Below are 15,077 nucleotides of genomic sequence, written 5' to 3'. Positions count from 1 at the left end.
CATAACACTACATTTTCAAGTGTTTAGACCTGATCTCAGCCATTCATTTTGATGTATGATCCCATCTGGTGCATTGATCGACTTTCCTAGTTGTAGGGCCTTATGCGCTGATCATTACCTCGGGTAAAGATATTAATAGAGCAGTTTTGGCTTCATACAACACACTGACTATATAATCAAAACAGCTTTGTATATATTCGTCCGCTGCATGAAGCATAAACTACTCTAATAAAATTATTTACCCATGATGCCTGGCAGTCTGGCACCTTCGTTATTCTCCATTTTTGCGCTATTATTATTTTTCTTTCAATTGTAGCTAACTGGCTATTATTTCTCATCTTACATGTTATTGCGTAACTATCTTTGTGCTATTTTTGGCAGGATTGAATCAGCACCTAGGTTTGCATTAATTATTTATTCATCTTACGCTACAGCTTACCATTCGGCATTAGTCAAATGATGTAAACATGAGGTCGTTAATGACGTTCTTTTTGAAATATTTATTATGAAATCTTAAAAATTTCTTTCTAGATAACTGATGTTGGCTGCATGAAGCAGAAAGAACAAACTCTGTAGATGTTTTTCTTTTTCAACGATTTGGTAGTACTTCTGAATATAAAAATGGGTATTTAATTGCAATGTTACAAATTTTCATTTAATATGATCGGATAGCACGACAATAATTTTCTTAGATATAATTCCGGGTTGGCAAATTCTAAGGTGTTTTTTTTATCTTTAATATAATCAAGGGTTAATTTCTTGTGTACTCATTAACTCTTGTTCTCTTCGGGCATCCGAAGCATCAGAATTTTAAAAAAAAAACGTCGTTTAGTGCCTTAAAAATTCAGTTTAAGTTTTTGTTCGACTGTAGGTAGACAACGATCGGTATTTTGTTTAGTCAAAAGCCTAAGAGATTATTCAATAATTATCCATATAATTATTTTAAAATGCATTTACTATTTATTGTATTCGTTTGCCTATCTCCGAGCACATGTTATATGTTGACAATAATCAAATAATTCAATTATTCTCTCTCTCGCTCTCCAATTATTCTCTAAAAATAAATAAAGAAGTTGACATCATTGATGTAATCTAACCATATTTCCTTGTGTATATTTGAATAAAATAAATTATTAAGAATCAAGGCCAAGTTCTTAATTTAGTGTTATCTTTAGATTTGTGGTATCTAACTGACAAATCAAATTAAAGTTATAAAGAATTACGACATCTCACTCATAAATATATCAAATGTCTTATTTTTTGGCATATAAGAAAATATTTCTTCACAAAACTATTTAAATCAAAATATTAAGAAAAAAAAATAGAGAACCGTCCGGCCCCCAGGCGGTCTGGTCCCTAGCGGACTGCCCCTGGCCCGGGCGGTCTGCTAGAGGATCTGGGCCGCCCATGGATCTGGCGGTCGGGACAGTTTAAAAAAAAACAAATTGCGGGAGCAGTTTTAAAAATATCTTTTTTTTAGGGTATTAATAAAAATGACCGCATATTCTCTTCCCAAAAACGTCCCCTACAGATCAAAAGCAAGAAAAAACTAAAATTAGGTAAAAGTGAATTAATTTGTTCCCACCACTCTCTCTTCCCGCTATCGCCCCACGTGGATGGATATGCATTTTTTTATGTTTTCTCTTCTCTCTCCACAGATGCTTCATACATAGTTCATACTTCATACACATGCATGAAATGTTATATATAAACAACCCCTCTTTGTTTAATTTCTGTTGTGGAACTAATCGAAATCCGGATCCGGAATTTTCTTTTAATTTTTGTTTTATTTTAGTTAGACTTTCAGTTTTTTCACTATAATAATTAATAAATTATTTGGTTATAAAATACAGTAAGTAATCATGAAGCTGGGTTTATGTATTTTTTTTTATTTACAATGAAGCTCGATTATTAAATAATTACCAATGATTCTATTCTTATTTTTCTGATAAAAATTATAAATCATATTAATTAATCTAGTAATTAATAACAAATCAGATTTAAAGATAATATTAAATATTTTTTCAGTATCATTAAATATAAATATGTAGTTACAAATTCAATTGTAATTACATAATTTAAATGTTTGTTTTTCTGTAAGTGTTTGTAAACGTTTATTTTTTGTTAATATTTTTAATTACATATTTTAAATGTTTGATTGTTTTCTAATTTTTCTAATTATATATTTTAAATGTTTGTTTGTTTGTTTATAAATGTTTATTTTTTGTAAATATTTTTAATTGTTGTTTTCTTTTTTTTTAATTCATTTATAAATATTTTCTTATTTTATTTGTACCATTGTAATAATATTTTTTTATTAGAAATGGTTTATCTTTTTAATATTATTATTTAATCAATTTTATTTAATTTCATTAATATAATTAAAAAAATATGTTTACCAAATGTTACAATTTACAACCCATTAAAATATTAAATTTACAATATATTATTGGTCTAAATAAATAGATGGTGGCACGACAGTTTTTTTTATCGTAATTTTATATTTAATTACTTTTTTATATTAAGCTAACTTTAACTTAATTGGTTAAAATCAATACAAACAGAACGCTATACTATTAAAAAACAATAATTAAATAAAAAATCATTTATAACTAAACTAAACTAAAACAAATAAATATACATATTTTAAAATAAATAAAGATTTTCCATAATTAATCCCATGATACAAACAAACACTCATTTTCTCATATTCCCATAATTAATCTCGTGCATTCCGTACCTGTGGGTTCTCACTTTTTCAAAAGTCAATTTCTATTCCAATTCTGATTTCCTAATCCCATGAATAAATACACATGGATATTTACCCGTGTGCGATTATACGAGAGCTACACAGATGATTATATAAACAGTTGTGTACGAACATTTGCCAGTGTTGCTCTCCATATTACCGAGCTACATGGATATTTAGCTAAATATCCGTGTACGATTACTATTTCTACATGGAGTTTTAGCTAAATATCCGTGTACGATTACTATTTCTACACGGACTTTTAGCTAAATATCCGTGTATGATTATCTTTCTACACGGAATTTTATCTAAATATACATGTATGATTATCTTTCTACACGAACTTTTAACTAAATATCCATGTAGCTCTTTTATATTATTATTTTATGGATAACTCTTCGTACACGGACTTTAGTTAAATATTCATGTAGAATTGTCTTATTATTATTATTTTTTTGGCTAGCCTCCACTTTTGCTAGCCAGTATTTCTATGTTTTTAGATAGCAAAACAGAGAATTTTCAAAACAGAGGAAGTTATTTAAAATCTAGAATTCCAAAATATAGCAAGGTTATTAAAAATTCATATACACTAAATTATACAGAATTATACAAATTCATATTTAGCATTACAAAATTCTAATTGAAACCACCTTGCCCACATACATCTGACATCGTCGATCTGCTCCTTGGAGTAACACTTTTGCTTTGGTCCATACTACAATTATAATTTGGTATTAGTTAGTAACAAGAAAAGGTAGATGCAAGACTCGTAGGAGCATTTTCCCTTAACTCCCCAAGTATGTGTATGAACCACATACTTGTAGGAGCAATAAGGAGAAATACTGTCAAACTTTTCTCAAATACTAATTAAATCCTGCTAATATGTGTTCACATCCTAAATGAGACACAATATTCAAAGAGCAGTCCCAAACATGACATCTAAAAGCATCAATAGGTCAGTTATTGGACCGCAATACACTAATTATTTATATTATCTTAACAAATCAACCATGCATGCATTAATTAATAATTGACCTAAATAAGCAATAATAAGTAACATAAAATTAGAGGAAGAAAAGAGAAATATATATATACATGACTAACCTTAGCAAGATAGAGAGGAGAAATACAAATTAACTTCAAAGATCTCAGATCCAGCCTCCTTGTGTGCAGAAATCAGACCAACATTCAATACACACAAAGAGAGTTCATTGATCAAAACGGCGCTGAAAGGAGAATGTCTTTTATATAACCAAAACCCTATAATAACCTTTCTACACGGATTTTTTAAGTATAAATCCGTGTAGCTCTCTCCTTTTTACACGGTTCTTTAATAAATATCCGTGTAGCTCTCTCAAGGCTTTTTACACTGTTATTTAAACAACAATCTGTGTACAATTCCTACCTTTCTACACGGTTCTTTAATAAATATATGTGTAGCTCTCTCGAGGCTTTCTGCACTGTTATTTAAACAACAATCCGTGTACAATTCCTAATAAATATCTGTGTAGCTCTCTCAAGACTTTCTATACTAATTCTTTAATAAATATCCATGTAGAAATCCCGCAGATATTTCGGGCTTTAAAAAAAACCTATTTGGCACACAGTTTTTAAATAAAATTATCAAATCCGTGTACGATGTGCAGTGTACACTAGTGGAAAATATGGAATCAGGATCGGTTATATACACATATCAGTATCGGAATCCAACCGATCCTGTTGAAGGCGATACTGATACTATCAGGATCGGTTTTATATTTTTTAAAGAACCGATCCAAATAGAAACTATTAGGATCGGTTTTTTAACAAAACCGATCTTAATAGTTGTTATCTAGATCGGTTTTTGACTAAGAACCGATCCAGATACGTACTATCAAGATCGGTTTTTATAAAAAAACCGATCCTGATACAAATTTTTTTTTTTCAAAAAAATTTCTGCAAAAAAAAAAAAAAAAAAAAAAAAAAAATCAAGGTCGGTTTTTAATAAAAAACCGATCCTAATAGTATTAGGATCGGTTTTTTATTAAAAACCGACCTTGATTTTTTTTTTTTTTTTTTTTTTTTTTTTTTTTTTTTTTTTTTAAATTGTATCAGGATCGGTTTTATTGCTAAAAACCGATCCTGATAGTACTATCAAGATCGGTTTTTATATAAAAACCGATCTTGATATTTTTTTCGAACTTTTTTTTAATTAAAAATTACATATCAAGATCGGTTTTTATATAAAAACCGATCTTGATAGTATTTTCGATTTTTTTTTTAAAATTACATATCTAGATCGGTTTTTGAATAAAAACCGATCTTGATACGTACTATCAAGATCGGTTTTTATATAAAACCGATCCTGATGTTTTATTGAGGCTAAAAAAAATATTTTTATTTATTTGACCAGCTTCCATATATATTTTGCTGGCCAGCATCCTAAATTTTTTTTTTTTGCACAGTAAGAAGCAATAATCAATTAAATATCATATACACATTCTAAATTAATTATCATACACATCTTAAACTATTACAAAAAATTCATGTACTTCATACAAAGTTTTGTGAAGCATTACATATTATAACAATAAATTTAAATCCAAAAAAAAAATTAATTAACAAACATACAAGTGACTAATTGGGCTATTTCTTCAATTAACACACATTTATGCAATATACACAATTATGCAATTAATGTAAAGCACAACAATAAAAAAATCAATAATTACCTCTTTTGCAATCACATCACTTGAGATTAAAAAAAATCCTAAAAACAAAAACAAAGGTAACAATTAGATAGAAAAACATTTTCCAATAAAAAATACAAAAAAATGTGTTTTAAAAGTATAATAATGAGAAAATTAGATAAAGCTAATACCATGATAGTTGATCGGCCGGATGATTAAGTAACTTGAGAGAGATGTCCTCAAAACTGTAAAACAATATACAAACACCATTAATTCATTTTTGAAACAATAAAAAAAATAAAAAATTGGCACAATTGAGCCGGAGGTGCGAGATGCTCGGATTTGAGAGGAAGAGACGGAGAGAAAGATAGAGAGACACACGGAGGAGAGAGAGAGACGGAGACAGAGAGAGAGAGTACTGAGGATTTGAGAGGGAGATACGGAGACAGAGACAGAGACGCTAAATTGAAAATGAGAGGCGCGAAATGAAAATAAGAAGAACCCTAGCTAAGCTGGTTATATAGAAAGTTATCATTAGGATCGGTTGTTTATAAAGAACCGATCCTAATAGTATCAGGATCGGTTTTTATAAAAAAACCGATCCTGATACTAATTTTTTTGAAAAAAAAATAGTATCAGGATCGGTTTTTTATTATAAAAAACCGATCCTGATACAATTTTTTTTTTCAAAAAAATTTCTGCAAAAAAAAAAAAAAAAAAAAAAAAAAAAAAAAAAAAAAAAAAATCAGGGTCGGTTTTTAATAAAAAACCGACCCTGATTTTTTTTTTTTTTTTTTTTTTTTTTTTTTTTTTTTTTGCAGAAATTTTTTTGAAAAAAAAAAATTGTATCAGGATCGGTTTTATTGCTAAAAACCGATCCTGATAGTATCTGGATCGGTTTTTAGCAATAAAACCGATCCAGATAGTTTTTTTCTTTTATTTGGAAAATCTTTTCATATGGTTATGTTTAAATAAATATAAAAAATTACATATTAGAAATATAAGTTAATTATTTAATAAAAATTTTATTTAATTTTCAAATGACTTGTGCATATAATATATTTTCTTTTCATATGGTTATGCATCAATGACTTGTGCCATATAATATATTTTATTTTCCATTTCAACACTTAAATAAAATGAAGGAAGGGGATTTTTTTTTTTCAGCTATATGTTTAATTTGATTATCTTTAGATATATATTGTGGTATATGTATAATTACAATAATAATTTATGGAAGAAACTTTCTTATTAAAACAACAGTTATCGGGTTAATAAATTAACAATGGCTATTTATATGATTTTTATGTAGGAGATTCTCTCTGATTTATAACAATTGACGACCAATGTCAAATTCATTAATTTCTATGTATATTTTGACCGGTTTGAAATGATCAGATTTGCAACGACCAATATTGTTGCTCTTTATACTAGAATTGTTATTGGTCGTCAAAAGAACGACCAAAATGACTTTAAGATTCTCAAATATCATTAATAATAAGACAATAAACTTTTACATTTTTTTTAATTAATGTATATATATATATATATATATATGACAAATGATGTAAGCCTCATATACATATAGTGGTAAGTATAATATGAGTAAGGCTGGGGTGCTATGGATAGCATATAGGCCTCTATGCTACGGCTCAATATTCAAGTTTTTAAAATCCAAACGGTCGATCCGAACCGTTCATCTTATTCTCCATATTAATATCTGCTTGGAGACCAAATTTTATAATTTTCTGAATTTTTTTACTATTTATTAAGCCACTTTGAAAATCGCTAATCCAACGGTTTTACTGTTTTGTGCAGCCACCGTTGGATCAACAATTTTGTAAAATACTTAATAAATAGTAAAAAATTTCATAAAAATGTAAAATTTGGTCTCCAAGCAGATATTAATATGGAGAATAAGATGAACGGTTCGGATCGACCGTTTGGATTTTAAAATATGAAATATTGAGCCGTAGCATAGAGGCCTCTATGCTATCCATAGCACCCAGCCTTACTCGTATAATATATATGGTTCATCTCTCATGAGTCATGATTATTAGATACATGCATTAATTTTGGATTGAGAAAAAAAAATGCACGCTTTCTAAAATTTCTATTAAATAATTAACTTATATTTCTAATATGTAATTTTTTATATTTATTTAAACATAACCATATGAAAAGATTTTCCAAATAAAAGAAAAAAACTATCTGGATCGGTTTTATTGCTAAAAACCGATCCAGATACTATCAGGATCGGTTTTTAGCAATAAAACCGATCCTGATACAATTTTTTTTTTTCAAAAAAATTTCTGCAAAAAAAAAAAAAAAAAAAAAAAAAAAAAAAAAAAAAAAAATAGGGTCGGTTTTTAATAAAAAACCGACCCAGATTTTTTTTTTTTTTTGCAGAACCAATTTTGAAAAAAAAATTGTATCAGGATCGGTTTTATAAAAAAACCGATCCTGATAGTATCAGGATCAGTTGTTCTAAACAACCGATCCTAATAGTTTAACTATTAGGATCGGTTTTTTAGAACAACTGATCCTGATAGTATCAGGATCGGTTTTTTAGAACAACCGATCCTGATAGTTCACAAATTTGGATCGGTTGACTAAAAAACCCGATCTAACTAGTTTTTAGGATCGGTTTTGTTCAGAAAACCGATCCAGATAGGTATTAGTATCGGTTGTTTCATATAACCGATCCAGATAGGCCGATCCTGATTCATGTTTTTCCACTAGTGGTACGATAACCCTTTCTGTAGTAGTGACTGCACAATGCTTAGCCTTGGTGCTAATTCTATTCAAATAATACTAAGAGGTTAAGGGTTGTACTTTGTAAATATATTATGAGATTTTTAATTATTTTCATGTGATAAACTAGATGCATACTTTCAATTATTCTATAAAGTTAACTAAATAAGTCTGATAACTTTTTTTTTATATATATGAACCTATATCTTAAACACTCCACTAAATTTTCATACATTTAAAAGTGCACATTTATTATTACTTAATGCACACTAATTATTGTTCAATTCACACTTAATAGTATGAAACAAGACATTCAATTATTGTACTTGACAGTTATGAACAATTATTTTAATATTTCAAATTCACAATTTAAATTTACAAAATACACGCATAACTATTTAACAAGACATTCAATTATTGACTCATCTACAATCCATACTAATTTTAGAAAATATGTATCTCGAAAACAGACTAAATATATATATATATATATAGGGTCTGTCTAAATTGCTGCTGGCAGCATTTCAGCAGAGGTGCTGCCGGGGCTATATTTAGCCGTGTGATGTCCAAAAAACAAATCCAAACCGTTAGATGTTTAATCTATATTATAACCTACTTGGAGACCAAATTTTACATTTTTTGGAATTTTTTTACTATATATTAAGCTGGTTTGAAAACCGCTGATTTCAGTAAATTTCTGCAGCATTGAAATCAGCGGTTTTCAAACCAGCTTAATATATAGTAAAAAAATTTCAAAAAATGTAAAATTTGGTCTCCAAGTAGATTATAATATAGATTAAACATCTAACGGTTTAGATTTGTCGTTTGAACAACAAAAAATAGAAAAAACAGTGGCAGCACCGCCGGCAGAAATGCTGCCGGCAGCAAATTAGCCACAGCCTATATATATATATATATTTTTAGTAGAACTAGCGTGTTCTTAAATTCATCAAGAAACTCTGTGAACTCAACTTTAAAATCTATCGAATTAGTTTTAAACGATGAATTATCTAAATCATTGAAATCTTTCTACTTGACAAGTAATGCGTTTACATGTAAAATTTTAATTTTTCAATTAATTTAGTATAAAGTCAAGCAGTCAGAATTAGAAGATATATAAATTAATTTTAATGTATTTATTTTTTGGATGCCTTTTGACCACTTGACTCTATATAGAATTAATTTTAAAATTTAAAATTTTTACATCACTACCACAAAAAAACCCTTTTATATCAGTTGAAATCGCGTTCCGTCATTGGGGTCCGATCCGATGCATATTGCCCCGATAGGAAATGTTTACCCGTACGCCATGGGTATGAACCGACGGCGTTAAGCTCCAACGCGATCAGTTAGAAATTAGAGATTGACGAAAATATTAGTTTTTTCGGCCGTTAATTATGCCGTTAAAATGGAAACACCGTCGTCTATGGGTGTTAATAGCCGTTAGCAAAAGTGTATTGCACCATCAGATGTATTTGAGTTGGCATTTGCATGTCGTAGTTTGCCATCTGTTATTACTTTGGACCGTTGGTAATTTCTTTTTATATATTTCATTATATATGCCTGTATTAGGGGCTAGCCTCCATTTATATATATATATATATATGAGTTAGGCTGGGGTGCTATGGATAGCATAGTGGCCTCTATGCTACGGCTCAATATTCGAGTTTTCAAAATCCAAACGGTCGATCCGAACCGTTCATCTTATTCTCCATATTAATATCTGCTTGGAGACCAAATTTTATAATTTTCTGAATTTTTTTACTATTTATTAAGCCACTTTGAAAATCGCTAATCCAACGGTTTTACTGTTTTGTGCAGCCACCGTTGGATCAACAATTTTGTAAAATACTTAATAAATAGTAAAAAAATTCAGAAAAATGTAAAATTTGGTCTCCAAGCAGATATTAATATGGAGAATAAGATGAACGGTTCGGATCGACCGTTTGAATTTTGAAAACTCGAATATTGAGCCGTAGCATAGAGGCCACTATGCTATCCATAGCACCCCAGCCTAACTCTATATATATATATATATATATATATATATATATATATAACCCCTCTCTAGATTTATATATATAGCACCAAATCAAATACAATTAACATGCAGCAAATTAAGCAAGATAATATAGAAGACCAACACACACATATATATAGAACAATGCATGCAACACTAAATTAACCAACATAATTAATCTGTAGCACTAAATTAATCCAAGTACCATCATTAATATGTGTGTACCACCCCCAATACATACTAGATCTATATGTTCTATTGCAACAAATTAGAACCACCCCCAAGACATACCAGATCAATCACACACCGGTCCTCTCTACCCGTATGACTAAACTAAAGCCAGCAATGGATCTTTCAAACATGACACCCCCACTGGTTGTACTTACACCAAAAAAACCACTAGCATTGTACTTATACCAGATAATAGCAAAACACAACGATTAATTTAGTGCTTACACAATGTACATCACAATTACATAAAGTTTTTAATTTCCCTCCTCAGAAAGTTGTAGTGGTAGAATATACTCCAACATGTACCAGCACCACTGATCACAAATTGAAGCCAGTTCTGTGAAAGGATATGGATGTTGTGCTAGGTGAGACTGCATATATTTAAAAACTTAAAAATCAGTGCATGTATGATTATTTAAGAACTTAAAAATCAGTGCATGATAGAAACAAATTGACATACCTGATGTGGAAATCGTCTTGCATAGTGACGGATGATGAAATACATATTTTTCATCACATAGTATTCGCACTCCTAGTTGGATACTTGCTGTGGAGACTGAAAATAGAGTTTGAAAACAAAATTCAATTTTATCAGTGCAATTTTATAAACCAAGCTTCTGTGAGTCTAAACTCCAAAAGTACATATACTAAGGTAGCAATAACTAAGCCACACAACAAGGGGCTAATGATATAAACTAAGTACACCATAATTTCCAAAGACATGTACTGGTGAAGGGGTATAGCATCTTCAATAACAGCCAAATAATGTTCAACTATCCTCTGTACTGGTTCCTTGATGTTTCCTTTATGTTTGAACTTGAAATAAGTTAAAATGAAATACTCTATTAAATTTTATAATACCCCAAACATTGCCCAGTCACAAGTTTGTCTCTCCTCTGATTGTTGTCCAGTCTCCCGTAGATATTCGGCATAAGCCCTATAATTAATAAAGGTCAGTGTGGTACTTATCCTAAGAATTTATCACGTAGATTAAATTATTACTTTGTATTTTACATAATAATAATTTTGCTTACTCTCGCAAATCAAATTCAATTGCGAACACCCTGCCATCCACAATGTTGGAGTCGATGCAGTACACCACATGCCTGCTTGGAAGTATCAAAAGCAGTACCCAATAATCCCTACAATTATAGTAATAGTAATAAATCAATATGGACTTGTGATTTAGGGAGAAGAAACATGAGTGAACTCTATGATATTACCTCTCGTGATACAGTGCAAAGATGATTGTCTTGTCCTTTAACCTCAGCAAGTTTTTGATGCAGTACTGCAATGAAGCTTGTTTACAGTGTTGAATCATTGTTGTGCACATCATGCCTACATCCATATGTCCGATGAACATGTTGTTTTTCTCCGTGCAAGGAATATTGGTGTTGCAATACCTGAAAATAATGATTGTCAGAGTAGAGGAGGAATGAGGGAACAGTGAAGATAATAAATCTATTTTTAATATATTTTTAATAAGGAGGGATATTATACATAGTTGATTGCAACAATCTGTACTTGATTACAACATCGAATTACAACTTGATTTTGGAAGTACTAACAGTCAATCCAAGTCGTACGTTGAACATAATATATGAAAATGCATGAAACTAATTTTTTTCCTATGCAAAGTTTATATTATGATTGCTCTTAGTGTTTTCAGCTATTAAAGCAAACTAAAACTATTATAATTTAACATGCTATTAAATTTAAATGATCAAATATGATAAAATTTAATACGATCAAATATGATAAAATTTAAATTTAAATGATCAAATATTAAATTATGATTGCTTATACATACAACGTCTCGTTTATTTCAATTTTTAACATGATGTAATAACATTGTTGTAGCAGTTTGTTTGCAATTTAAATGATAAATTTAACATGTTAAAATTGAATTGATCAAATATGATAGAATTGAACATGTTTTAATCATATGAGGGACACATTTTAATTTCATCAAATATATATGATATGTAGTTAATTTGCTTATATATACAATGTCTCATTTATTTAAATTTTTCTATCAAATCTTCTCAATAAACTAACTCTAAAGTAACACACACTTTGAATTTGTATCGCACCATCAGATCTGAGCGATAAAAAATATCATACCACACAATTGAAGATCAGACCGTTCAATTCGCAACTCAAAATTTGCATGACTTTGGGGGCTTAACTTCGGAGAATGTGTTCAACTTTAACACCATCGGTTTAACCCATGGCGTGTATAAAATTAAATTAATTCTCGATTGACCTGTTCGTCTTCCACCTCAAGCCTGCATACAGTACTATCTCGATTGTTTGGGGTTTATCCGATCATCTTACCTCTTCCACTATAGCAACAATGAGCGATTACATTAGTAATTTGCCCGACCCAATACTTGTCGTAATCTTAGGGTTACTGGCCACCCAAGAGGCAGTGCGTATATGTGTATTGTCTAAGAGGTGGATTAACCTGTGGACCTCTTTACTCGTCCTCAACATCAATGCGAGGGATTCTCAAGCCCAATATTCCATGGAGGGGATCATTGCTAATTTACTTGAGAAGATTACTACAAATGTTCATCTTCTGGAGTTACATCTCAAGTGCGCTCTCCTGGTATAATTAATTAATTTCTCTAATTGACATGCGCGAGTGTCTAATTAAGTGTTTACAATAAAATATTCGGTACTGTAATTAAATAAATTGATCCCCAATCACATTATCAGATTCAATTTTATGTGATTGACCCACATTTATAGTTTTAAGGTCACAAATTGCACCACTGTCAAACAATGTAAAAAAAAAGGTCACAAATTGCAGTGCTAATTTTAAATGATTGACCCACATAGCTAGTTAAATTCAAGGTCCTGAATTAATTACATGCATATTAATTGGTGTAATTTTATATAATTGACCCACATAATTTGAAGGTCCCCATCAATTGCATATGCATATTAATTGGTGTGCTAATTAATTGCATGCATATATGCATGCATGCATGTAGGGGTGTTCTGAATTGAATTTATATATAGTTCAATTAATTGTTCCGACTCGTGTTTGTATATTATTATCCCTAATTACATGTGTATATATATAGGAACTTCCAGTTTTGCCGGCAGAACTCCCAAAATTTGATAACTTGAAGGTTTTCACTGTTTCCATTTGTACATTTACTTTTTTACAAATGGAAAGTTGGATCATAAAGAGCTGCCCTAACTTGACAAGGCTCACAATAGTGCAACATGAGAATTGGATAAGTATATATATAGTTTTCCAACTTAATTAAGCTAATATAGCTTCCATGCATCATTTAATTAATTGTTGTAAGTTAAATTAAGGATCTAATTATCAATTGATAATTGTTAATTTAATTTGTTGCAGCACTGTTATGCTCTGCAATGGCCAGTTGAGGATAGAGTGCCATCAAATCCACGAGTCCCGCTGAGGCTTCAACCATCTCCAAGAAGATATCTCGAGATAGTTGAGGTCAAGTTCTGGAGGTTTGATTTAATGGTGTGGCGAGTGATTAAATATCTGATGCTTGGTATAGGGGAATTGCAAAATTTTAGGAACTATTGTATAATCAGGGATGATTATTGCAATCTTGAAAATACAACGGATAACAGTGGAACAAATAGTTATAGTGGATGAGATTTGGGAGTTGTAGAATTAGCAGCTGTGGAAATCGACACTATGCATGTCGAGAAGAGTTTGTTGTTATAATAGCTAGCTAGATATGTCAGGCATATATTTTGTATGGATATACACATGTTGTGTATTTTGTGGATGGATGTTGTGTATTTTGTGCATGCATGAATATTACTTCTAAAAAAATATATTAATTATCCTTTTGAATATCCCCATCGGTTTAAAAAAAGAACAGAGTTGGTATTGATCAAACTATACTGACGGCTCATCTACATCACGGATGGTAAAGATCACCACATCTACACCATCTGTTTAATAGCCCAACCGATGTGAAAGAGTCAATCAAAACCAACGGTTGGTTAAAAATTAACCGATGGCAAAGAGGGGGCATCAAGGCCATCGGTGTTTTAAACGCCAACCGATGGTAAAAAGTTCAACGTAATTACAGTGCTGTCACTTGTGACGAGCGCCATCTGTGCGGAAGCACATCCGATAGTAGAGGAGCAATGAGAAAAATATTTTTTGTAGTAGTGCATGGAGACTAAAAATGAAGCCGTCCAACTATTTAATATTCACTAAAAAAATTATCAGTTTCAAATTTATGATCTCCTACGAAGAGAACATCGATCGTCCTTGTCTCTGAATTGGTTCTCAAAACCGACTAAGATTTGTCTGTCAAAAAAAAAAAAAAAATCATTTCATACGAGTGACGAGTTCATTCATTTGATTATTTGCTTGGAAAGAACATGCCTTTCTACCTTTTCAACTGAGAGGTTAGTAGGTTACGCATGCCAAATTGTCAATTAATCAAAAACAACTTCTCGCAGACACCATCACACGATGCCATACGCGCATGATCTTCTCTTGTTAAATCTTTATTAATCATAATAAAAATGTTGGCTTGAAAATGAATTAGTGCCAACTTGACATTTAAATATTAACTAGATCCGAATCTTAGTTAGGGCTGGCCTGATATATGATAATCAAGCGTTACTCGGTCACGTTCAATTG

At 30.5% G+C, this 15,077-nt stretch overlaps 1 long non-coding RNA gene across 1 annotated transcript; it reads right to left on the bottom strand.

Annotated features, from left to right (window-relative positions):
• Positions 1-5,214: 5,214 nt before the first annotated feature.
• LOC144555330 (uncharacterized) lies at positions 5,215-5,940 on the bottom strand. Its single transcript, XR_013512031.1, has 2 exons — positions 5,610-5,940; positions 5,215-5,498 (listed from the first exon to the last, which is right to left on the bottom strand). It is a non-coding gene; the product is annotated as an uncharacterized LOC144555330 (long non-coding RNA).
• Positions 5,941-15,077: the final 9,137 nt, after the last annotated feature.

The sequence above is a fragment of the Carex rostrata genome, chromosome 6 (assembly GCF_964058835.1).
Source record: "Carex rostrata chromosome 6, lpCarRost1.2, whole genome shotgun sequence".
NCBI lineage: Eukaryota > Viridiplantae > Streptophyta > Magnoliopsida > Poales > Cyperaceae > Carex > Carex rostrata.
Note: the sequence above shows the minus strand (reverse complement) of the source record. Positions and strands in the feature narration are given on the sequence as shown.